The following is a 24,007-nucleotide window of genomic DNA, read 5'->3' as shown; positions in this document are numbered from 1 at the left end:
ACTCTTCCACACTCTGCTGCTCCCTCACAGGACAGTACCAACCGTACTTCCTGTAGCTGGTGTGTCCGTACTGCTTGGTCTTTGGCAGTCCACAGTCGCGACAGTTAAAGTGCGTTGTCCGTCGATACGGCCTCGCAGTGTCCCCCGCCGCCAGTGCAAGCTACCTCCCCATTTCACGTTTTTTCATCCGCCAAGCTGTGGTCCTGGAATACCCAGCTGTGTCGGCGGCAGCAGAGGGGGCAGGCAGGGGAACCTCTCACAGCAAATGGTGGGAAAGCTGTGGCAGGCTTAGTCCTCCCCATGAATGGCGGAAAGGCTGTGGCAGCGGAAGGAGAAGGAGCTGGAGGAGCTGTGGCAGCAGACTGCGCACAAGCTGGAGCTGGAGGAGCTGTGGCAGCGGATGGTGCACGAGCTGGAGGAGCTGTGGCACGGGATGGAGCTGTGGCAGGGGACAGAGCTGTGGGAGCCATGGCAGTCAAGTGCCTGTATAGAGCCTCCGACAGTGGTCCTCTGTGCGTGACTGCCAGACCGGACAGATCTGCAGGCACATTGGGCTGAAACAGAGAGCTGTGGGTCCTCGCTTCCTGCTGCAGTGTCTGTGCCGGGTTCAGCACCTCAGCTGCCGACTGTGCTGCGGTCGCCGGCAGGGAGGCCAGGTTGGCAACATGAGCCGCCTTGGCCTTGCTCCGCTGCATGTTCCTGGGAGGAAGAATGTGACAGTGTGAGCGACCGCATCAAGACACACATAAACAGATATGTGTTTTTTATATACAAATATTTAATCTTACCACAGTGATAGCGTGCGCTGGTTGACGTCGTACAGCTGGAGCTTGGTGGCCCCCACCAGGGTTGGACAGTTGAAGATGTTGTCCTGTATCTGGTTGTAGTCCCTGATGATGGCGCCCCAGCGGTTGATGCGCAGGTGCGCGATGGTCCGGGTGTCGGCCTGGTGGAGCATGATGGCCTCTACACGTCTGCTGGCCTTTGGAGACTGAGAAGCCCCCGCCCCCTGGCCCATGGCACAGCTGCACACAAGACAGTGTGATGTGAACAATGCGCACAACGCAAAAGTATTTGTTGACTGGATTGCATGTGGTAAACGCTAAGGGTGGGTGGGTTGCAAGTGCTTACCGCCTGACGCTGTCCCTGCCTGGAGTGTGGCTCAGGCGTTGGCTGACTTTAAACCGGCCTTTGACAAGCCTGTCCTGGTGGCTCGGCGCAAACTGCACTGGCTCTCTGTCCTGGTCAGACAGCCTGTTCCACAGGGCAATGATGTCCCTGGCCTGTGTGTTGGTCACAAAGGCGTGGTTGCGCAGCTCCACCAGAGCCATGGCCAGCTCAACCACCTATCGGTAGCCAGGCCGCCCATCTGGACCCTCAGCGCCCTGGGAAAAAGATGCAAAGCACAGAAATGAGTCATGAGTGTCTCCAGTTCTCTCTACAGTTCTCTCTCTCTCCCCCTGTCACACACACACAACCCTCCATACAGACACAATGTGGAAGAGCAGACAGTTGTAGTACTTACAGACTCGTCCTCCCCTGCCTGCTGCAGGCCTCCCCCCTCCTCCTCCTCCATCTGGGAGGAAGCGTACAACCCAGCTGGGGCCCGCATAAGCGCGGGGTGGTGGGAGAGGGCCAAGTCCTCCTCGGGCCTGAGGTCATCCTCATGCTCCACCAACCCGAAGCCCTCGTCGCCCTCTCCCTCTGCCACAGGCACATCGGGCACGTCGGGGTCTTCTCCACAACCCTGCTGACCGCCTCTGCACGGGCAGCAGTGGGAGAAATCAAGATGGCGACGGATGGTGGCTGCTGTTTATACCGTTTCACCACCTCCTGTGCTTCCTGTGAGGGCCTGAGGGTCAGTTCTCTGGAGGTGGCCTCAAGCCGGAACACTGGAAAATGATCCTGGGGAGAAATTAAAAAGATTATTATTTATAGATATATATATATACACTCTGAATACATCTAGTAGCCACACATTTTTCAATATGAAACAAATACAAGAACACCTTAATCACAACAATATCTACACATGTTAAACAATCTAAAATAAAAGCAGGGACACGGTAATTACATTTTTTTTTCACAAACTCATTATTACACTTTACTACTACATATTTATTACTTAGTACTATCACAGTAGGGCCGTCGCGCCACGCGACACTCGAGTTTTACATTACACACACACAGTACAGTACAGTACAGTACAGTACAGTGCAGTATCGTTCACTAAGCTTGCTAACTTTCGGAAAATGACTACATTTAATAAGTAGTTAGTGATAAGTACTGGGAAAAAAAGGTTGCTTTCCCGAAATGGGATTTTTTAAAATTTTTTCTTCACAAACGTGAATCGTTTAATCGCTAGCGAGCAAAGGGAAATACGGCATTAAGCTAACTTTCGGATAAGTATGTACTACATTAACAAAGAAAAATTAACGTACCATTTCAACGAATAAAAGTGTTTGTTGTTGGAAAAAGTAAGTGGAGATGCTCTTTCTCTCTTTCTCTCGCGGATAGCAGAGGACGACACGTTCAAGTCCCTCTTCCAACTTCGCTCTCCGGGATCGTAGACGCAGAATTGTGCGGCCATCGCGGCGGCCGGCACTTGAACGCGACTCCGCGAAATTTGCATGGAAAGTGAAACACGACCAATAGCGCGTGCAACCTACTGGAGTTGGCCAACCGCGGGCCAGGAGGGAGGGACCAGCGTTACACTTCGAATTGGAACAGTCACGGGGTGGCCGTAGCCAATCGGGCACAAGGGGGTGTGGCCTAAAGTGTAACACAAAGGTGGAGAGAGGAAGCCTGTCCCAAAGGCGCAAGGATGACACGCAAATTCGTGAAGCGTTCCTCATTTTTTACATTTTTTAATTTTTTTTAATTTTTTTTCATTTCATTTTCATTTTTTAATTTTTTTTTATAAAGAATTTCAGTTTTCTGATGTAGCTACGACTACTACTGCACCTACAGATTCTGTCAACACTCCGTTGACTGGAAACTTAAAAATACTAACTACTGGAGAGGCCTGGGTGTGGAGCTTCTCACAGACAAGAGACAGACACCACTGATCTCCACACAAAGAGGCTGTCAATCATGTATTTCAATGGCGATGTCTCTGGTCAGATTCAGAATTCCTTTATCTATCCTTGTTCATTGTTTTCTCCTTACTTGCTTAGTTCAAGAGTTGAGGAGCTAGGTCAGAATGACCAGGCTTGTCCTCGGTTGAACTGGCTATGTGCTTAAAAACAAGTCAGTTGATAGGAAACAGATGTGGAAGCACACACAATGCCAGAATTAGTTGCCTAATTTAGACACACACCTTCACCCACACACACACAGACAGGCTTGACTATAAAAGATCTTCAGTTTGAGGTTCGGGGGATTTTATCTGAATTGGCTGGCTGATACGTGTCAACAATTGATCTGAACAAAATCCTGCTGAAGGCTGACTTCTGGCTCTTGAATTTTTGTTCGATTCAAATTGACAATAGTCTGTCATGTATATCACACTTCTTTGTACAGTAATGTACACATTTTGTTCCCTAAAAGGTTGCTTATTGTTCATTTCCTAATTTCTATTTTATTTATGAAGTATTTATATGTTTGCACACGCCCCAGAGCTCATCCTGAAGCCACATCTCCCTTTCACACAGAAGCTCATTTTTCCTGGTCACTGAAGATGAGAGTTGGGTGCTTCCTGTTTCAAGGAGAGCAGCATCCACGCATGTCAAACTACTACGGTAAAACTTCTCCGTGTGTTTTTCTACAGCAAAAGGAGGGGGTGCACCATTCCTGGAAGTACTGCAATACCAGGTTGATGCGTGGAGTGGACGGAGCAAGCCCCTATTCCATCTCCCTGGTCCAAAAAGCAATTTAATATATGGTCCCCGGGTAGGGGACGTATCAGATATTAAACTGATAAGAACAGATACTACACTTGATCTTAGCCAAAAGGCCGAGAAGCGATGCCACGCTGGGGCCAGAGGAAAGCGAGCCATGCACGGCGCCGTCTCTCTCACTGATGGTTCCGAAGACGAACAGCGACTCCGATTTTAGCTTTCAGCTAGAAACTGCCCTTCTACAACTTGACTAAAGGGCCCAACACAAATCAAAGTGAAAAACTAAATTATAATGCAGTCAGCAAATCTTTAATCCACACATGAGGCCTAGAGAAAAGAATAGGAGTGCAAATTTCATGCTGAACAAACCACTAGGAGTGCAAATTTCATGCTAAACAAACCACTGGAAGGTGCTGCGAGAGAGCACCAGGTAAACACACACGCACACAGAGAGCTGCTTGTTCATTTTCATTAAACACGTTATGAGGGGAGAGCGTGAACGCAGTCCCCCACTACCAGAAATTATGCAGTCGAGATTCCCACATTTGGGGAATTCGCAGGGGTCAGCACAACCTAGAGTGCAATGGCTGAGCCTCGCCCTGGGTGAACCACCTTCTTGATCATGGTATCTCCCCTGCCAGGTAAGTATGAGTTGGGCACGTCACAAACAGGGGAGCCTTTCACACAGATGCCCCCCTGAACAATGGTACCTGACAATCTACAAACCATCAAAACCACACACACAGCTCAGGCTGCATCTTCATAGACTGTCATTATAGAGTAACTAGGTTTTGGCACAAATGCCACTCAAGATTAACTGTTTATTTGGAGCACACACCCTGCACTTTCCATCATACTTTAACATTCTGATTACCCCTACAAGTCTTTCTATCCTTACAAAAAAAAAGACTAAATAAATCTGCCAGCAAATCCAGGTGAAACAAAGCTGTATGACAATATCAAGACAGAAGACTATCTGATATACATGTGACATTCAGAGGAAGGAATATAACAGCTAATTGTTTTCTCCTCACAGTACAATCACTTCCTTTTTTTTGTCTAAATCTTGCTTAGCCATCTGGCTTTTCTGCTGCTGCCACCTGCTGGTGCGGAGTGTGAACTACGCTTCATACACAATACAGTTCCATAACAGTGAAGATTTCTTGCAGGTCTGTCATGTTTATCACACTTCTTTGTACAGTAATGTACACATTTTGTTCCCTAAAAGGTTGCTTATTGTTCATTTCCTAATTTCTATTTTATTTATGAAGTATTTATATGTTTGCACACGCCCCAGAGCTCATCCTGAAGCCACATCTCCCTTTCACACAGAAGCTCATTTTTCCTGGTCACTGAAGATGAGAGTTGGGTGCTTCGTGTTTCAAGGAGAGCAGCATCCACGCATGTCAAACTACTACGGTAAAACTTCTCCGTGTATTTTTCTACAGCAAAAGGAGGGGGTGCACCATTCCTGGAAGTACTGCAATACCAGGTTGATGCGTGGAGTGGACGGAGCAAGCCCCTATTCCATCTCCCTTGTCCAAAAAGCAATTTAATATATGGTCCCCGAGTAGGGGACGTATCAGATATTAAACTGATAAGAACAGATACTACACTTGATCTTAGCCAAAAGGCCGAGAAGCGATGCCACGCTGGGGCCAGAGGAAAGCGAGCCATGCACGGCGCCGTCTCTCTCACTGATGGTTCCGAAGACGAACAGCGACTCCGATTTTAGCTTTCAGCTAGAAACTGCCCTTCTACAACTTGACTAAAGGGCCCAACACAAATCAAAGTGAAAAACTAAATTATAATGCAGTCAGCAAATCTTTAATCCACACATGAGGCCTAGAGAAAAGAATAGGAGTGCAAATTTCATGCTGAACAAACCACTAGGAGTGCAAATTTCATGCTAAACAAACCACTGGAAGGTGCTGCGAGAGAGCACACACGCACACAGAGAGCTGCTTGTTCATTTTCATTAAACACGTTATGAGGGGAGAGCGCGAACGCAGTCCCCCACTACCAGAAATTATGCAGTCGAGAGTCCCACATTTGGGGAATTCGCAGGGGTCAGCACAACCTAGAGTGCAATGGCTGAGCCTCGCCCTGGGTGAACCACCTTCTTGATCATGGTATCTCCCCTGCCAGGTAAGTATGAGTTGGGCACGTCACAAACAGGGGAGCCTTTCACACAGATGCCCCCCTGAACAATGGTACCTGACAATCTACAAACCATCAAAACCACACACACAGCTCAGGCTGCATCTTCATAGACTGTCATTATAGAGTAACTAGGTTTTGGCACAAATGCCAGTCAAGATTAACTGTTTATTTGCAGCATCCAAACTACTACGGTAAATCTTCTCCGTGTATTTTTCGACAGGAAAAGGAGGGGGTGCACCATTCCTGGAAGTACTGCAATACCAGGTTGATGCGTGGCGTGGACGGAGCAACCCCCTATTCCATCTCGCTTGTCCAAAAAGCAATTTAATATATGGTCTCCGGATAGGGGACGTATCAGATATTAAACTAATAAGAACAGATACTACACTTGATCTTAGCCAAAAGGCCGAGAAGCCATGCCACGCTGGGGCCAGAGGAAAGCGAGCCATGCACGGCGCAGTCTCTCTCACTGATGGTTCCGAAGACGAACAGCGACTCCGATTTTAGCTTTCAGCTAGAAACTGCCCTTCTACAACTTGACTAAAGGGCCCAACACAAATCAAAGTGAAAAACTAAATTATAATGCAGTCAGCAAATCTTTAATCCACACATGAGGCCTAGAGAAAAGAATAGGAGTGCAAATTTCATGCTGAACAAAGCACTAGGAGTGCAAATTTCATGCTAAACAAACCACTGGAAGGTGCTGCGAGAGAGCACCAGGTAAACACACACGCACACAGAGAGCTGCTTGTTCATTTTCATTAAACACGTTAGAGAGAGAGCGCGAACGCAGTCCCCCACTACCAGAAATTATGCAGTCGAGAGTCCCACATTTGGGGAATTCGCAGGGGTCAGCACAACCTAGAGTGCAATGGCTGAGCCTCGCCCTGGGTGAACCACCTTCTTGATCATGGTATCTCCCCTGCCAGGTAAGTATGAGTTGGGCACGTCACAAACAGGGGAGCCTTTCACACAGATGCCCCCCTGAACAATGGTACCTGACAATCTACAAACCATCAAAACCACACACACAGCTCAGGCTGCATCTTCATAGACTGTCATTATAGAGAAACTAGGTTTTGGCACAAATGCCAGTCAAGATTAACTGTTTATTTGGAGCACACACCCTGCACTTTCCATCATACTTTAACATTCAGATTACCCCTACAAGTCTTTCTATCCTTACAAAAAAAGACTAAAGAAATCTGCCAGCTAATCCAGGTGAAACAAAGCTGTATGACAATATCAAGACAGAAGACTATCTGATATACATGTGACATTCAGAGGAAGGAATATAACAGCTAATTGTTTTCTCCTCACAGTACAATCACTTCCTGTTTTTTGTCTAAATCTTGCTTAGCCATCTGACTTTTCTGCTGCTGCCACCTGCTGGCGTGGAGTGTGAACTACGCTTCATACACAATACAGTTCCATAACAGGGAAGATTTCTTGCAGGTCTGTCATGTTTATCATACTTCTTTGTACAGTAATGTACACATTTTGTTCCCTAAAAGGTTGCTTATTGTTCATTTCCTAATTTCTATTTTATTTATTAAGTATTTATATGTTTGCACACGCCCCAGAGCTCATCCTGAAGCCACATCTCCCTTTCACACAGAAGCTCATTTTTCCTGGTCACTGAAGATGAGAGTTGGGTGCTTCGTGTTTCAAGGAGAGCAGCATCCACGCATGTCAAACTACTACGGTGAATCTTCTCCATGTATTTTTCTACAGCAAAAGGAGGGGGTGCACCATTCCTGGAAGTACTGCAATACCAGGTTGATGCGTGGAGTGGACGGAGCAAGCCCCTATTCCATCTCCCTTGTCCAAAAAGCAATTTAATATATGGTTTCCGGATAGGGGACGTATCAGATATTAAACTGATAAGAACAGATACTACACTTGATCTTAGCCAAAAGGCCGAGAAGCGATGCCACGCTGGGGCCAGAGGAAAGCGATTCATGCACGGCGCCGTCTCTCTCACTGATGGTTCCGAAGACGAACAGCGACTCCGATTTTAGCTTTCAGCTAGAAACTGCCCTTCTACAACTTGACTAAAGGGCCCAACACAAATCAAAGTGAAAAACTAAATTATAATGCAGTCAGCAAATCTTTAATCCACACATGAGGCCTAGAGAAAAGAATAGGAGTGCAAATTTCATGCTGAACAAACCACTAGGAGTGCAAATTTCATGCTAAACAAACCACTGGAAGGTGCTGCGAGAGAGCACCAGGTAAACACACACGCACACAGAGAGCTGCTTGTTCATTTTCATTAAACACGTTATGAGGGGAGAGCGCGAACGCAGTCCCCCACTACCAGAAATTATGCAGTCGAGAGTCCCACATTTGGGGAATTCGCAGGGGTCAGCACAACCTAGAGTGCAATGGCTGAGCCTCGCCCTGGGTGAACCACCTTCTTGATCATGGTATCTCCCCTGCCAGGTAAGTATGAGTTGGGCACGTCACAAACAGGGGAGCCTTTCACACAGATGCCCCCCTGAACAATGGTACCTGACAATCTACAAACCATCAAAACCACACACACAGCTCAGGCTGCATCTTCATAGACTGTCATTATAGAGTAACTAGGTTTTGGCACAAATGCCACTCAAGATTAACTGTTTATTTGGAGCACACACCCTGCACTTTCCATCATACTTTAACATTCTGATTACCCCTACAAGTCTTTCTATCCTTACAAAAAAAGACTAAAGAAATCTGCCAGCTAATCCAGGTGAAACAAAGCTGTATGACAATATCAAGACAGAAGACTATCTGATATACATGTGACATTCAGAGGAAGGAATATAACAGCTAATTGTTTTCTCCTCACAGTACAATCACTTCCTTTTTTGTCTAAATCTTGCTTAGCCATCTGGCTTTTCTGCTGCTGCCACCTGCTGGTGCGGAGTGTGAACTACGCTTCATACACAATACAGTTCCATAACAGGGAAGATTTCTTGCAGGTCTGTCATGTTTATCATACTTCTTTGTACAGTAATGTACACATTTTGTTCCCTAAAAGGTTGCTTATTGTTCATTTCCTAATTTCTATTTTATTTATTAAGTATTTATATGTTTGCACACGCCCCAGAGCTCATCCTGAAGCCACATCTCCCTTTCACACAGAAGCTCATTTTTCCTGGTCACTGAAGATGAGAGTTGGGTGCTTCGTGTTTCAAGGAGAGCAGCATCCACGCATGCCAAACTACTACGGTGAATCTTCTCCATGTATTTTTCTACAGCAAAAGGAGGGGGTGCACCATTCCTGGAAGTACTGCAATACCAGGTTGATGCGTGGAGTGGACGGAGCAAGCCCCTATTCCATCTCCCTTGTCCAAAAAGCAATTTAATATATGGTCCCCGGGTAGGGGACGTATCAGATATTAAACTGATAAGAACAGATACTACACTTGATCTTAGCCAAAAGGCCGAGAAGCGATGCCATGCTGGGGCCAGAGGAAAGCGAGCCATGCACGGCGCCGTCTCTCTCACTGATGGTTCCGAAGACGAACAGCGACTCCGATTTTAGCTTTCAGCTAGAAACTGCCCTTCTACAACTTGACTAAAGGGCCCAACACAAATCAAAGTGAAAAACTAAATTATAATGCAGTCAGCAAATCTTTAATCCACACATGAGGCCTAGAGAAAAGAATAGGAGTGCAAATTTCATGCTGAACAAACCACTAGGAGTGCAAATTTCATGCTAAACAAACCACTGGAAGGTGCTGCGAGAGAGCACCAGGTAAACACACACGCACACAGAGAGCTGCTTGTTCATTTTCATTAAACACGTTATGAGGGGAGAGCGCGAACGCAGTCCCCCACTACCAGAAATTATGCAGTCGAGAGTCCCACATTTGGGGAATTCGCAGGGGTCAGCACAACCTAGAGTGCAATGGCTGAGCCTCGCCCTGGGTGAACCACCTTCTTGATCATGGTATCTCCCCTGCCAGGTAAGTATGAGTTGGGCACGTCACAAACAAGGGAGCCTTTCACACAGATGCCCCCCTGAACAATGGTACCTGACAATCTACAAAACCACACACACAGCTCAGGCTGCATCTTCATAGACTGTCATTATAGAGTAACTAGGTTTTGGCACAAATGCCAGTCAAGATTAACTGTTTATTTGGAGCACACACCCTGCACTTTCCATCATACTTTAACATTCAGATTACCCCTACAAGTCTTTCTATCCTTACAAAAAAAGACTAAATAAATCTGCCAGCTAATCCAGGTGAAACAAAGCTGTATGACAATATCAAGACAGAAGACTATCTGATATACATGTGACATTCAGAGGAAGGAATATAACAGCTAATTGTTTTCTCCTCACAGTACAATCACTTCCTGTTTTTTGTCTAAATCTTGCTTAGCCATCTGACTTTTCTGCTGCTGCCACCTGCTGGCGCGGAGTGTGAACTACGCTTCATACACAATACAGTTCCATAACAGGGAAGATTTCTTGCAGGTCTGTCATGTTTATCATACTTCTTTGTACAGTAATGTACACATTTTGTTCCCTAAAAGGTTGCTTATTGTTCATTTCCTAATTTCTATTTTATTTATTAAGTATTTATATGTTTGCACACGCCCCAGAGCTCATCCTGAAGCCACATCTCCCTTTCACACAGAAGCTCATTTTTCCTGGTCACTGAAGATGAGAGTTGGGTGCTACGTGTTTCAAGGAGAGCAGCATCCACGCATGTCAAACTACTACGGTGAATCTTCTCCATGTATTTTTCTACAGCAAAAGGAGGGGGTGCACCATTCCTGGAAGTACTGCAATACCAGGTTGATGCGTGGAGTGGACGGTAGGGGTGGGCGAATCGATCTAAATATCGATAGTATCGATACCAAAGTTAGGATCAGTAATTACTCTAAGACATGCAATTTAAGCAGAATGACTGAACCGTCATCATATCACCAGCGGAAATAAATCTCGTTTTTCTCAAATTCCAAAATATATCTAATAATGTAATTATATAAGTTTATATAATGATATGTATTACAGTATGATTAATATAATTATGCTTTGGTGATAACTGTTGAAGGATCTTTATTCTTCATATTTAGGCTACATTATTAGCTTCCGGCGCGGCCTCGCGGTAGCAGCCAGCCAGAGAAGCTCCGCACACCGCGGGTGTATTAAGTTGTTTTTCGTAATTTATTTCTACTCTAAACACTCTACTTCGTACTAAATCGAAGTATAAGCGGTCAGGCACTTCAATAATGCGTCTTTTTCGGACTTTCTTCGTGGTCTTCATCGCTTTTGGAGCACTTTTATCATGCCGCGTCTCGGCCATGACGGAAACACACCAGGGCTCCATTGTTTACACCAGGGATCAGCTGATGAGTCTCCAGCACAGCGGGATGTATGGCCAGCGACACGAAATCCCCAAAGAACTAAGAAGGAAACAACGTGGAAGCAGAGGGGGCAAAAGAAGACAGCTGAGGAAAAGAAGATACAAGCCGTATCTTCCTTCTATCGTCATGGGTAATGTTAGATCACTGGGTAATAAGATGGAAGAGTTAACATCTCTCACAAAGAGCGAGTGTGTGTTTCGTGAGGCGTCTGTAATGTGCTTTACAGAGACGTGGCTGCACGCAAACATACCGGACTCTACCGTGAGTTTAGCCGGCTTTCAGTTGGTACGGGCGGACAGGAACTGCACCGAGAGCGGCAGGAAGAAAGGAGGGGGACTTGCGCTCTACGTGAACAACCGGTGGTGCAGCCCTGGACACGTTATGGTAAAGGAGCGTGTGTGCAGCCCGGACATTGAACTGCTAGTGGTTTTCTGGCGATTTTAACCATGTTAATCTGAAATCAACTCTGCCCACTTTCAAGCAGTTTGTGGACTGTAAAACAAGAGAAAATAAAACTCTAGATTTACTGTATGCTAATGTTAAAGAGGCATACAGCTCCATAGCTCTCCCTCCCTTGGGCAGATCAGACCATAGCCTAGTCCACCTCAAACCCCAGTATATACCAGCAGTACAGCGGCAGCCGGTGACCACCAAAACTGTACGGAGGTGGACACCGGAAGCCCTGGAGACCCTGCAGGGATGTTTTGAGGTGACTGACTGGGATGTGTTCTGTGACACTCACGGTGAGGATGTAGACACACTCACAGACTGTATCACAGAATATGTTAATTTTTGTACAGATTCTCTAATCCCCACCAGGTCAATACACTGCTTTCCAAACAATAAACCATGGGTGACAAAGGACATCTAGGCATCACTCAACAGAAAGAAGACAGCCTTCTTGAGTGGAGACAGAGAGGAGATGAGGAGGGCCCAGGCAGAGGTGAAGGAGAAGATTGGAGAGGGCAAGGAGAGCTACAGGAGGAAGCTGGAGAGCCAACTTGCCCGGAACAACTTGAGGGAGGTATGGAGTGGCATGCGAACCATCACCGGCCACAATAGGATCTCCGACCAGCTGATGGATGGAGATCTGCAGGAGGCCAACCAGCTGAACCTGTTTTTCAACAGGTTTGATAGTCCACTCCCTGACCACCCTCCCCCTCCCCCTCCCTGTGATGCACCATTAACACCTGTCAATAACAACAATGTACCTCCTCCTCCCCCTCCCCCTAACCATACTAACCAGTTTCACCTTCCCATCAATAACATCACCCTGCCCCCCTTACCCCACCTTCCATTAACAACCCCCCACCCTCCCCCATCAGATCTCTCTCTCTGCTCTTCTGTGTCCACAGTTGCCATCACCACAGAAGATGTGAGGAGGGAGTTCAGTCGACTACGACCGGGAAAAGCTGCAGGACCGGACGGACTCAGCCCCAGAGTACTCAGGGACTGCGCCACACAGCTGTGTGGGGTCTTCCAGCACATCTTCTCCCTGAGTCTGAGCCTGATGACTGTCCCTGCCCTGTGGAAGACAACATGCCTTGTTCCTGTGCCCAAGACCAAACATCCAAGCACACACAGCGACTACAGACCAGTTGCTCTGACTTCACATGTGATGAAGTCTCTGGAGAGGCTGGTCCTGAAACACCTGCGTGCTGTTGTGGAACCATCGCTGGACCCCCTGCAGTTTGCTTACCAGCCCCGTATTGGAGTGGAGGACGCCATCATCTACCTGCTGCACAGAGCACACACCTACTTGGAGGAGGCAGGTAACACTGTTAGAATCATGTTCTTTGATTTTTCCAGTGCGTTTAACACCGTGCAGCCTGCCCTTTTGAATAGGAAGCTCCTGGACATGCAGGTAGAGACCCCACTGGTCACCTGGATCACTAACTATCTTACAGGTCGACCACAATTTGTGAGGCTGAGGAACACCGTCTCGGACACGATAGTGAGCAGCACGGGGGCACCCCAGGGCACGGTACTGTCTCCATTCCTGTTCACACTCTATACATCGGACTTCAGACATTGCTCACAGTCCTGCCACCTGCAGAAGTTCTCAGATGACTCTGCCATTGTGGGCTGTACCAGCAGAGGTCGGGAGGTGGAGTATATGAGTGTGGTGGACAGCTTTGTGGAGTGGTGCGGACAGAACCACCTGCAGCTGAATGTCACAAAGACAAGAGAGCTGGTGGTGGACTTCAGGAAGCACCAGACACTCCCTAACCCGGTCAGCATCAAGGGTACCAATGTGGACATTGTGGACAGCTACAAATACCTGGGTGTCCACATTGACCACAAACTGGACTGGTCCACAAACGCAGAGGCAATATACAGGAAGGGACAGAGTCGCCTGTATCTACTGAGGAGACTCAGGTCCTTTAACGTCTGCCAGACCATGCTGCAGATGTTTTACCACTCGGTGGTCTCCAGCGTCATCTTCTACGCTGTAGTGTGCTGGGGCAGCAGGATGAAGGCGGCCGACACCAACAGACTCAACAAGCTCATTAGGAAGGCTGGCTCGGTGCTGGGAGTGGAGCTGGAGTCTGTGGTGGAGGTGACGGAGAGGAGGATACTGAGGAAACTCCTCAGTATTCGTAACAACACGTCTTACCCCCTGCACAACACACTGCTGTCCTACAGGAGCACATTCAGTGGTAGACTGAGACTACCGAGGAGCAGCACAGAACGCCACAGGAGGTCCTTCCTGCCAGTGGCCATCAGACTGTATTACTCCTCCCCTTTCTGTAGGGAGAAGCGCTAGATAATCATGTCAGGCATCACTGTCATTCCTATATTATGTTTACTTAGCACCTTACATCTCCATATTGTATCCATGTATCATATATTGTGCTCATACCGCGTACTGTACTCTTTTTGGATTATAGTGACACTTATACTCTGTACTTAACTGCATTTAATGTAACTTAATACCTCTGGCACAAGAATTTCCTTCGGGATTAATAAAGTTTTATCTTATCTTATCTTATCTTATCTTATCTTATCTTATCTTATCTTATCTTATCTTATCTTACATGCAGATAGGTGTTAAACTTTTATAAAAGTATCTTAGTCATGCTGTTTGACCTACATGATTCACAAAGAGCCATGGCTGTCACAAGGAGCATTGCTGACATGATTTTGAAGTTAAAATTTCAAACTTATACAGTTCTGCACTTTTGTTTGCAGCTTGATTTTCTTAACAAATGTTTCTTGTGTATTATTATTCTGCTAATCACGATAATCTATTTAAAGGCAAAAAAAAGAAGGCAAAAAAGTAATTGTTTATGATCATGAAATTTCAAAGTAAACGTATCGGTATTGGTATTGGTATTGGCGATACTGGCCACAAATAACAGTTAACATTACATATACACCTACCTATATACCTGGAGAGGCTCTTGCGCTTCTCCACTTTCATCACGCCCACAATTATATATATATATATATATATATATATATATATATATATATATATATATATATATATATATATATATATATATATGTATTGTCGTGACCTTCCCTGGTCACCCCGGATTGTCAGATTCCGTCTCCTGTATTCAGAACATTGAGTGAAAGAAAATACCCTGGGTTTTGTAGTTTCGCCTTTTGCAAAAGGGAGAACACACAGTGAACACAGGCCTTTCAGTCTGCTTCACTCTCCTCCATAAGTGTTCTGCCCTTCCCCTGGACACAGGCTTGTTTTATTGAAAGTTGAGGTACATTTGCATAATAGATAAACAGTTCTTCAAGACCCTCGTAGGTATTCCCATATTGGGACATGTTGCCCCTTTATCTCCACCTACCAATTATCATAATTGGTCTAACATATTTATGACTATGAAACCCTTTGTCCCTTCTATGTTGGATGATTTATCTTAGTCCATGCCTCCTAGTGCTTCGGCCTTCACCGCATCAAAGAGTTCCTCCCTAACTCTCTGTAAGAGTTATAGATGTGTTTTTCTCAAAGTGTAAGCTTATATAATCAAATACATACGTGGTCTGTATCATGTCATTGCGTAAATAACCTTGTATACTTCACAGTATATATGTATATGTATATATATATGTATATATATGTATATATTTGTATATGTATATATTTGTTTTCCCCATTGTGGGACTAATAAAGGTTTCTTAATCTTAATCTTCGCAGGGGGGGGGGGGGGGGGGGGGGGGGGTGATGCAGCTGGGAAACTTTTCTCCATAAAATAAATGTAAGAAACACAAAGCTAGTCAGGGTCAGACTTAATCTTGTCTAAGCAACCATCTTTGATGGTCACACCAGAGCAAAAGGCTCTTACAATTGGATATTTGAGTCCCTCATGATATCGCTTGATGGTCCGATTGAACACTGACTTGCCCATCAAATGTTACAAGGAAAAAAAATGAACGTTTCTAGCTTTCGCGGTTTGCTTGGTTTAGCCCGGGGAGGTGGTGCTTAAGAGTGGGTGAGCAGGCTGCAGCGGTGCACAAGCTTGCGGTAGGGTCATCGGGAGGATGCGTGGGTGAGCAGGAGAGTGTGGCCATTGTTGGAAGGCAGTGTGCAGGGGCAAAGCTGACAGAGAGCGTTTCTACATCTGCTCATCACAGCAAAACAACCACATGTTAGAGTCACAGCGTGACTACGCCAGTATGACGTGCATAAAAGCACATCATAGCTGATGAGAAAGCAGCTCACGGCCATACTACTCTAGAAACACACAGAGGAGGAGGTCGCACAGCGGAGCAGAGCGTTGGAGAGAACAGCAGAAAAATTGCAAAAGGATTATTGTGCCTTTTTTGTTGGTTTTTGGACTATTGAAATTATTTTTCGTTAAAAGACAATTTTTACCTCGCTCCCCGCAGTCTGTCGGGGAGTAGTTTTTTGTTTGGGATTTATTTTTTTTTGAAAGACTTTTTCCGGAGTGGAAAAAGCACGCAAACATTATGGGTGATACCGGTGACAAAACAAGGACTGGGAAAATGACAAGACAATCGGACAACGGACAAAAAGAAAGGGAAAACGAACAGGTAAGTATGGAAAACGAAACGAGACAAATAAGTTGAGAAATTAACGAAAAAGAAGGAGAGATGGCCAGGAAGGGGACAGGCAGCCATGTTGCCAGCAGGTCGGAGTCACGGAAAGAGGGAGAAAATGAAAACTGATAAAGAACTGACTGTGCAGGTTGAACTAAAAGGAGAAGAAGTTGTTTCACCTATCGAATTAATCAGGGTGGTTCGATTGATGTGTGGGAACATTTGTGCGTGTACAAATACGGGCAGGGAAAACGAAGCTCATTGACGGTTTTAAAATTGGCAACACAGTCGTAGAGGGAAAAGAAATTAATAATGATGAGCTGGTGGTGTCCTTCCTGGGTCTGCCAGCCTATATCAGTGATGAAGAGATTCTGGAGAAGCTGGAGTCTTGGCGTGTGTCTGCGGTGTCCCCGATAAAGCGCCAAATGTGGCCGGGGGACTAAGGTAGCTGACGGAACTCGCTTTGTTAAAGTAAAGTTTAATGAAGAGGTACAATCGCTGCCATATTCTGCAAAATTCAACACAGCAGGTGGATCAGAATTTTTCGAGTCATCCACGATCGTCAGGTCCGAGTCTGCATTCAGCCGGGTCACATCGTGAGGGATTGCCCGGAATTTGTATGCAACAAGTGTGGGGCCCAGGGGCATTATGCCAGAGAATGCACAAAAAAATACAAAAATGCAAAATATGTTATAACAAAACGGAAAATTGTATGTGTGGAGGATAGCGAGGGAGAAATGGAAACTGGTGAAAGGGATGTTTATCATGGAGGAGAGTGAAGATCAGGAGGTGGAGTCAGAGGCGATAGCCAAGCAGCCGGCAGTAAGATTGACAGGCAGTGACACAGAGGCGCTTCTGGCAAAGGAGGGAGCTCCGTGTGTGGGCTCTGCTCTGGAGGGGGTAAGGGGAGCTCCAAAAACGGGCTCTGCCTTAGGTCCCGTAAACGTTAATGTCGTCGGCATGCCTGAGCCAGGTAGTGCTGGGATCAGCGCGGCGACAGCTGTGGATGCGGGGGTGAAGTTCCCTACCTGGAGGCTGTCGCGGAGAAGGCAGGAGCTGGTGCTGGGCTCGAGTTTGGATGACGCGGACTTCAGCACCGGCTCCCAGATAAACGCCACTCCAACTGATGTGGATGCCGCCTGTCGATCTAGCGCTTTTCTGCTGGCGGAAAAGGCTAGGGAAAAAGAAGCAGCCTCTGTTTCCACACACCTAGGTCGAAGAGAGCTCTCCTCTGACTCTGACCTGGAAAGGGAAGCAGGGAAAAAACTACATCGAAAGAAATTACAGGAAAACAAACAGGGGAAACAAAGAGGGAGGAAAAAATAGGGGATTCAGTAAAACACCGTTTCCACCTTACTTCTTGTAATGTTTTCTATCACGTCATTAAACATAGCAGGAACACGAACAATAGACAGGATTCTGGACATAATTAACAATATTCACACTGACATAATTTGTTTGCAAGAAGTAAGGTGGAAACAAACAATAATAGATCAAGTACGGGAAACATGGGGTGGGGATTTTTTCTTTACCCCTGGGCCCCAGCTGAGGGCGGGTACAGCAACCCTTGTAAGGCCGGGCCTCCCTCATGATATGACCTGTGTGCACGCGGGGGACGAGGGCCGGCTGGTCGTGGTTGACTCGAAAACTAATTAAAAAAAAGTAAGAATAATTAATATATGTAATAGTAATAGTGAACTAGAAAGAAAAGATTTTTATAAGAATAAATTAATTAAATGGTGACGGATTATAGTATAATAATAGGAGATTTTAATACATATATATAAACTAGTAATGATATAGCAAATAGAAATATAAGAAATGATACTAGTAGACAGGAATTATTTAATATAATGGCAAAGTTGTCATGGTTTCAACCAGAGATGGACAATTTCCATTCTCCAGTGGCTCCGGTGCTCCCTGCCTGGGCCGTTCGTACAGCACCCGCTCCCTTCACGGCTTCACCACGGATAACACCACTCACTTCCGGTTCCGCCCGGAGGCGGGCTCCCGACAACGTCGCTCCTCCCGTCTCGGCCTTTCCTCAACACTAGAGGGTCTTCGACCCTGGGTTCCAGCCCAGGCCCTGATGAACCCTCAGCTCCGGGTCCCAGTCCTGACCCTGGTAGGGTTCTGTCCCCAGTTCCCTGTCCAAGTCCTGGTGGGGTTCCGTCCCCAGTTCCCTGTCCTCAGCCTGGTGGTGTTCCGTCCCCGAGCTCCAGTCCTCAGCCTGGTGGGGTTCCGTCCCCGAGCTCCAGTCCTCAGCCTGGTGGGGTTCCGTCCCCGAGCTCCAGTCCTCAGCCTGGTGGGGTTACGTCCCCGGCTTCCTGTCCTGACCTTAGTGGTCCACCGCTCTCCAGTCTGGACCCTGGAGGGTCTCCTGCCTCGTCTTCAGCTCGGGCTTCCTGTCCGGACCCTGGAGGGTCTTCTGCCTCGTCCTCGGCTCTGGTTTCCTTTCCGGACCCTGGAGGGTCTTCTGCCTCGTCCTCGCCGGCGTTCTGCCCGGACCCTGGAGGGTCCGCAGCCTCGTCTCCGCCGACCTTCTGCCCCGACCCTGGTGGGTCAGCCTCATCGTCTCCGCCAACCTTCTGCCCTGACCCTGGAGGGTCAGCCTCCTCGTCTGGTGGGTCAGCCTCCTCGTCTCCGCCGACCTTCTGCCCTGAACCTGGTGGGTCAGCCCCATCGTCTTCGCCAGTCTTCTGCCCGGACCCAGGAGGGTCCGTCTCGCCTTCCATCTCTGTTGTTTTCCCGCCCGGACCCTGGAGGGGCTGCGTCTCTATCTCTGCTGTTCTTCCGCCCAGACCCTGGAGGGTCTGCAACCTCGTCTCTGGTGTTCCCCTGCTGTTTCTCTCGACCCTGGGAAATCTCGGCCTTCTCAGCCTCTGGCCTTGCTCTCTGAGCCCCCCCAGACTTCGTCACGCTGAGTTTTTGTTTTCTGGACCCTTATTAGACTGATTTTTTGCTCCCTGTATTTTTGTTCAGACTTGTGGTTTCTAGTGGAACGTCTGGGAGCCGTTCCTTGAGGGGGGGAGGGGTACTGTCATGGTTTCAACCAGGTCTTTTATTTTGTAGTTCATTTTCTGTTTGTATTAGTTTTAGTTTTACTAGTCACTTCCTGTTTTATTTTGAAACTTGATCTCCCCCTTGTGTTTCAGTTCTTCATGTGTGCTCCCTTCCCCCTCCTGTGATTACCTGCTCCGCCCTAATGTGCTTCACCTGTGTCCAATTGTCTTCCCGCCCTCCTGTGTACAAAGCCTGTGTGTTTCCTGCCCCTTGTTGCCAGTTCGTTTTGTGAGTTATCCATGCGACACAGCCGTCCAAGTAGCCTTCTGCTCTTGTGATTTCCCCAGTGAGTTTTCGAGTAAGTTTTTTCGATTTTCCTGTGTATCACCTGTTTTGATCGGACTACTGTTTTTGCCTTGCCCTTTGTGTTACCTCTGCCTCGCGGACTGAACTTCTGTGTACCGAACCTAGCCTGCAATAAAACACTGAGTTTGCTTTCACCTCTGGCTAAGTCTGCATTTGTGTCTCCCATCTTACAATTCCTCTGACAAAAGTATAATATAGTGGACATGTGGCGAGTCCTCAACCCTGGTGTGTGCGACTACTCCAGGAGACAACTAGTTAAAGGAACACTGAAACAAACAAGAATTGACCTGGCGCTGGTGTCTCCTGGGGTGGTCGCAGATGTGGACACCGTCAGATTCTTCTTCCGGCTTCCGGCGCTGTAGGAGACGGCTGCCTTACCAGTGTCTCCTATGCACCCAAGTGTTTCTTACTTTCTTTAAACGTTTTTCTCTACTTATTTTACGTATCCTGTGGATATATTTTATTTCTAATATGGCACCACCATGCGACAGTCGTCTTGTTTATTCAAGAGAAGAACTTTTTGCACTGCAGACTGACATCGGAATGCAGCACAATGTCCCAGCAGAGCTGAGGAGGAAGTACAGGGGCTGCAAGGCAGGAGTAAAAGTAAAGGCTGCACATAGACGTTTTAAGCCAGCGATCCCCTCAGTAATAATGGGGAACGTGAACTCACTACCGAATAAGATGGACGAGCTGTCTGCGCTGAACAATCAATGGAGTTACCGTGAGTGCAGCTTATACATCTTTACCGAGACGTGGCTCACTGTTGTGATACCGGATGCTAACGTGGATCTACCGGGCTTTACTGCTGTGAGAGCCGGCAGAGACACGAATTCTTGCAGGAAGAGCAGAGGTGGGGGGGGCTCATCATATACGTGAACAGGCGTTGGTGTTGCCCAGGACATGTCTCGGTGAAAAAGGTACTGTGTTGTTAGGACTTGGAACTGTTAGCGGTTAGCCTGCGGCCATATTACTTGCCGAGGGAGCTAAGTCACATGATCGTGCTCTGTGTTTACGCCCCACTGAGCACGGACGCATCAGCTGCCTGTGAGAAGATGCACAGAGTAACAGCAAAGCTGCAGACAAAGCACCCCGAGGCGTTTATGGTCATATCTGGGGACTTTAACCATGCTTCCCTGGACTCCACCTTGACCTCCTTCCACCAGGCTGTAGACTGTCCCACAAGGCAGAACAGAACAATAGACCTGCTGTACACCAACGTGAAGGACGCCTACAGAGCCACCCCCCTACCCCCACTTGGAAAGTCTGACCATAACCTGGTCCACCTGCAGCCACAGTACACCCCCCCTGGTCAAAAGGATGTCCAAAACCACTTGTTTAATCAGGAAGTGGTCACCTGAAGCAGAGGATGCTCTGAGGGACTGCTTTGACACCACTGACTGGGATGTACTGCTGAAAACACATGGCGAGGACATAGAGGAGCAGACTCACTGTCTGACAGACTACCTTAACTTCTGCCTGGACGTAGTCTCCCCAAACAAGTCTGTCCGCTGTTACCCAAATAACAAACCTTGGGTAACACAAGATGTTAAAGCTGCCCTCAACAGGAAGAGGGTGGCCTTCATGAACAGAGACAGAGAGGCTATTCAATCAGCACAGCGGGAGGTGAAACAATGCCTGAAAGAGGCAAAAGACAGCTACAGGAGGAAGGTTGAGAAGAAACTGAGTGAGAGACGCATGAAGGAGGTCTGGGATGGTGTCAACACCATCACAGGCTACAGATCAAAGGCCAAAACAGAAGGGGGGACAGTGGAGGAAGCAAACAGGCTGAACAACTTCTTCAACCGCTTTGACCAGCCCACTATCCCCCCCTCCTCACTGCAGTGTATGACCCCCCTGACTCCACCCCCTGTGCAGCCCTCTCCCCACCTATCACCCCCTCCCCCCATCTCAACACCCTTCACCCCCCCCCCCCCCCCCCATCAGGAGAGAACTGAGGAGGCTCGACCCAAGGAAAGCGGCGGGCCCAGACAGGGTGCCTTCTCGTCTGCTGAGGACCTGCGCTGCTGAACTGGGGGAACCAACTCCAGCATGTCTTCAATCTCAGTCTCAGTCTGGGGAGAGTGCCTACCCTGTGGAAAACATCCTGTGTTGTTCCAGTTCCAAAGAGAATCTGCCCTCAGGAGCTGAACGACTACAGACCGGCGGCACTCACATCACAGCTGATGAAGACAATGGAGCGGCTCATCCTCGACCTCAAGCCCCAAGTGCATCAGGCTCAGGACCCCCTATAGTTTGCCTACCGGGCAGGTGTGGGTGTGGAGGACGCCATTCTCTACCTCCTACACCGTGTTCAAGCACATCTGGACAAAGGGAGGGGCACAGTGAGGATTATTTTCTTGGACTTCTCAAGTGCCTTCAACACCATCCAGCCCCTGCTGCTACTGGACAAACTGAGGGAGATGTCAGTGGACCACTACTTGGTGTCCTGGATTGCTGACTACCTCACAGAGAGACCGCAGTACGTCAGACTAAAGGACACCACATCAGACGCTGTCATCAGCAGCACCGGAGCTCCCCAGGGGACGGTGCTGGCCCCCCTCCTCTTCACCCTTTACACCTCAGATTTCTGCTACAACTCAGAACTGTGTCACATCCAGAAGTTTGCAGATGACACAGCCATCGTGGGGTGTATCAGGGATGATGGAGAGGATGAGTACAGAAGTGTAGTCAGCGACTTTGTCACCTGGAGTCAGGTGAACCATCTCCAGCTTAACACCTCAAACACTAAGGAGCTGGTCCTCGACTTCAGGAAGTCCAGCCCACAGCCACGTCCAGTGACCGCCAGGGACGACGAGGTGGAGATCGTAGGCAACTACAAGTATCTCGGGTTGTGGCTGGACAACAAGCTGGACTGGACATGCTGTACAGATCACCTGTACAAGAAGGGCCAGAGCCATCTGTACTTCCTGCGAAGACTGGGAGCCTTCAACATCTGCAGGAAACTCCTGTGGATGTTCTACCAGTCTGTGGTGGCCAGTACACTTTTTATGCTGTTGTCTGTTGGGGGGGTAACATAAACAAAAGTTGTGCTAACAGGCTGGACAGACTTATCAGGCGGGCTGGCTCTGTGGTCGGCATGAAGCTGGACTCCCTGGTGACAGTGCCAGAGAGGAGAACACTAAGAAAACTCCTGGCTATTGTGGACGATGCCAGTCATCCTCTGCACACTGTCATCAGCACAACAGATGGAGTGACCACTCGCTTCTCCGGGTGATTCTGAGAGGGGCAAGCAGGCTCAGGAACGGAGGATTATGGATATTAAATAATGAAATATTAGAAATATTAGAAAATGAAATAAAATAAATAATTATATAGAAATGATTAAAAACGAAATAGATGAAGTAGAGGATCCACTAGTATGGTGGGAGGACGTTAAAAATCAATTGAAAAAATGTGCATCAGAGAGTGCAAAAGAAAGAAATGGGAAGAGAACGAGGAGGAAAAAGAATTATTGGAAATCATTAAAACAGAAACGGAAAAAATAATGAAAGATCCGGGGAGGGATACTGGAATTTTAGCAGGTGCGCAGGGAAAACTGCACAACTTAACCATTCAGAAATGCAAAGCAGCAGCAATTAGGGTCAAAACAAAGTATTTAGTGGAGGGGGGAAAGTCATCAAGCTATTTTTAAGGATTAGAAAAACAGAAACAGGGGAGCGCATACATACATAATTTAGTAAACAGTGAGGGAGGGCAAGAAACGTTTTAAAAACACAAGAATTTTATAAGAAACTATACAGCAGCGAAGGAACGGATGAGGAGAAATCAAAAAACATATACAATTGTTGGAGAGAAAATTGGATGAAGCGGACAGGAATTTCTGTGACTCCGACCTCACCACTCAACAAATCACGGATGCAATAAAATCACTTAACACCAAACGAAGCCCGGGATGGGACGGGTTAACGGCCGAATTCTATCAAGCGTTCGGCCGTTGCCTTGCTCCCATCCTGGGCAAAGTATTCACACATATTGAACAGACACAGAGAGTCACAGAGGGGTTTGCAAGAGGGGTGATCACTTTAGTTTACAAAAAGAAAGGTGATAGGGACAGATTAGAAAATTATAGTAATAATTATATAATAATTAGTTTACTAAACACAGATTACAAGATAGTTGCAGGGGTGTTGGCAAATAGACGAGGTGGTGGGAAGCACTCAGGCATATGCCGGGTCGGGACATCGCTGACTCGATCCTGGCCGTCAGATGCCTGA

General features: G+C 47.3%; 10 non-coding genes across 10 annotated transcripts; all 10 read right to left on the bottom strand.

Annotated features, from left to right (window-relative positions):
* Positions 1-3,776: 3,776 nt before the first annotated feature.
* LOC114428178 (U2 spliceosomal RNA) lies at positions 3,777-3,967 on the bottom strand. The gene has a single exon (XR_003669546.1). It is a non-coding gene; the product is annotated as a U2 spliceosomal RNA (small nuclear RNA).
* A 356-nt stretch (positions 3,968-4,323) lies between these two features.
* Positions 4,324-4,488, bottom strand: LOC114428175 (U1 spliceosomal RNA). Its single transcript, XR_003669543.1, has one exon. It is a non-coding gene; the product is annotated as a U1 spliceosomal RNA (small nuclear RNA).
* An 806-nt stretch (positions 4,489-5,294) lies between these two features.
* On the bottom strand, positions 5,295-5,485 carry LOC114428177 (U2 spliceosomal RNA). The gene has a single exon (XR_003669545.1). It is a non-coding gene; the product is annotated as a U2 spliceosomal RNA (small nuclear RNA).
* A 345-nt stretch (positions 5,486-5,830) lies between these two features.
* LOC114428174 (U1 spliceosomal RNA) lies at positions 5,831-5,995 on the bottom strand. Its single transcript, XR_003669542.1, has one exon. It is a non-coding gene; the product is annotated as a U1 spliceosomal RNA (small nuclear RNA).
* Positions 5,996-6,229: 234 nt separating this feature from the next.
* LOC114428188 (U2 spliceosomal RNA) lies at positions 6,230-6,420 on the bottom strand. The gene has a single exon (XR_003669556.1). It is a non-coding gene; the product is annotated as a U2 spliceosomal RNA (small nuclear RNA).
* Positions 6,421-6,774: 354 nt separating this feature from the next.
* On the bottom strand, positions 6,775-6,939 carry LOC114428176 (U1 spliceosomal RNA). The gene has a single exon (XR_003669544.1). It is a non-coding gene; the product is annotated as a U1 spliceosomal RNA (small nuclear RNA).
* An 804-nt stretch (positions 6,940-7,743) lies between these two features.
* LOC114428186 (U2 spliceosomal RNA) lies at positions 7,744-7,934 on the bottom strand. The gene has a single exon (XR_003669554.1). It is a non-coding gene; the product is annotated as a U2 spliceosomal RNA (small nuclear RNA).
* Positions 7,935-8,290: 356 nt separating this feature from the next.
* On the bottom strand, positions 8,291-8,455 carry LOC114428173 (U1 spliceosomal RNA). Its single transcript, XR_003669541.1, has one exon. It is a non-coding gene; the product is annotated as a U1 spliceosomal RNA (small nuclear RNA).
* An 802-nt stretch (positions 8,456-9,257) lies between these two features.
* LOC114428182 (U2 spliceosomal RNA) lies at positions 9,258-9,448 on the bottom strand. Its single transcript, XR_003669550.1, has one exon. It is a non-coding gene; the product is annotated as a U2 spliceosomal RNA (small nuclear RNA).
* Positions 9,449-9,804: 356 nt separating this feature from the next.
* Positions 9,805-9,969, bottom strand: LOC114428171 (U1 spliceosomal RNA). Its single transcript, XR_003669539.1, has one exon. It is a non-coding gene; the product is annotated as a U1 spliceosomal RNA (small nuclear RNA).
* Between the last annotated feature and the right edge of the window lie 14,038 nt (positions 9,970-24,007).

This window comes from Parambassis ranga, chromosome 22 (genome assembly GCF_900634625.1).
Source record: "Parambassis ranga chromosome 22, fParRan2.1, whole genome shotgun sequence".
Lineage (NCBI taxonomy): Eukaryota > Metazoa > Chordata > Actinopteri > Ambassidae > Parambassis > Parambassis ranga.
The sequence above is the reverse complement of the archived record's forward strand: the minus strand, read 5'-3'. Positions and strand labels throughout refer to the sequence as shown.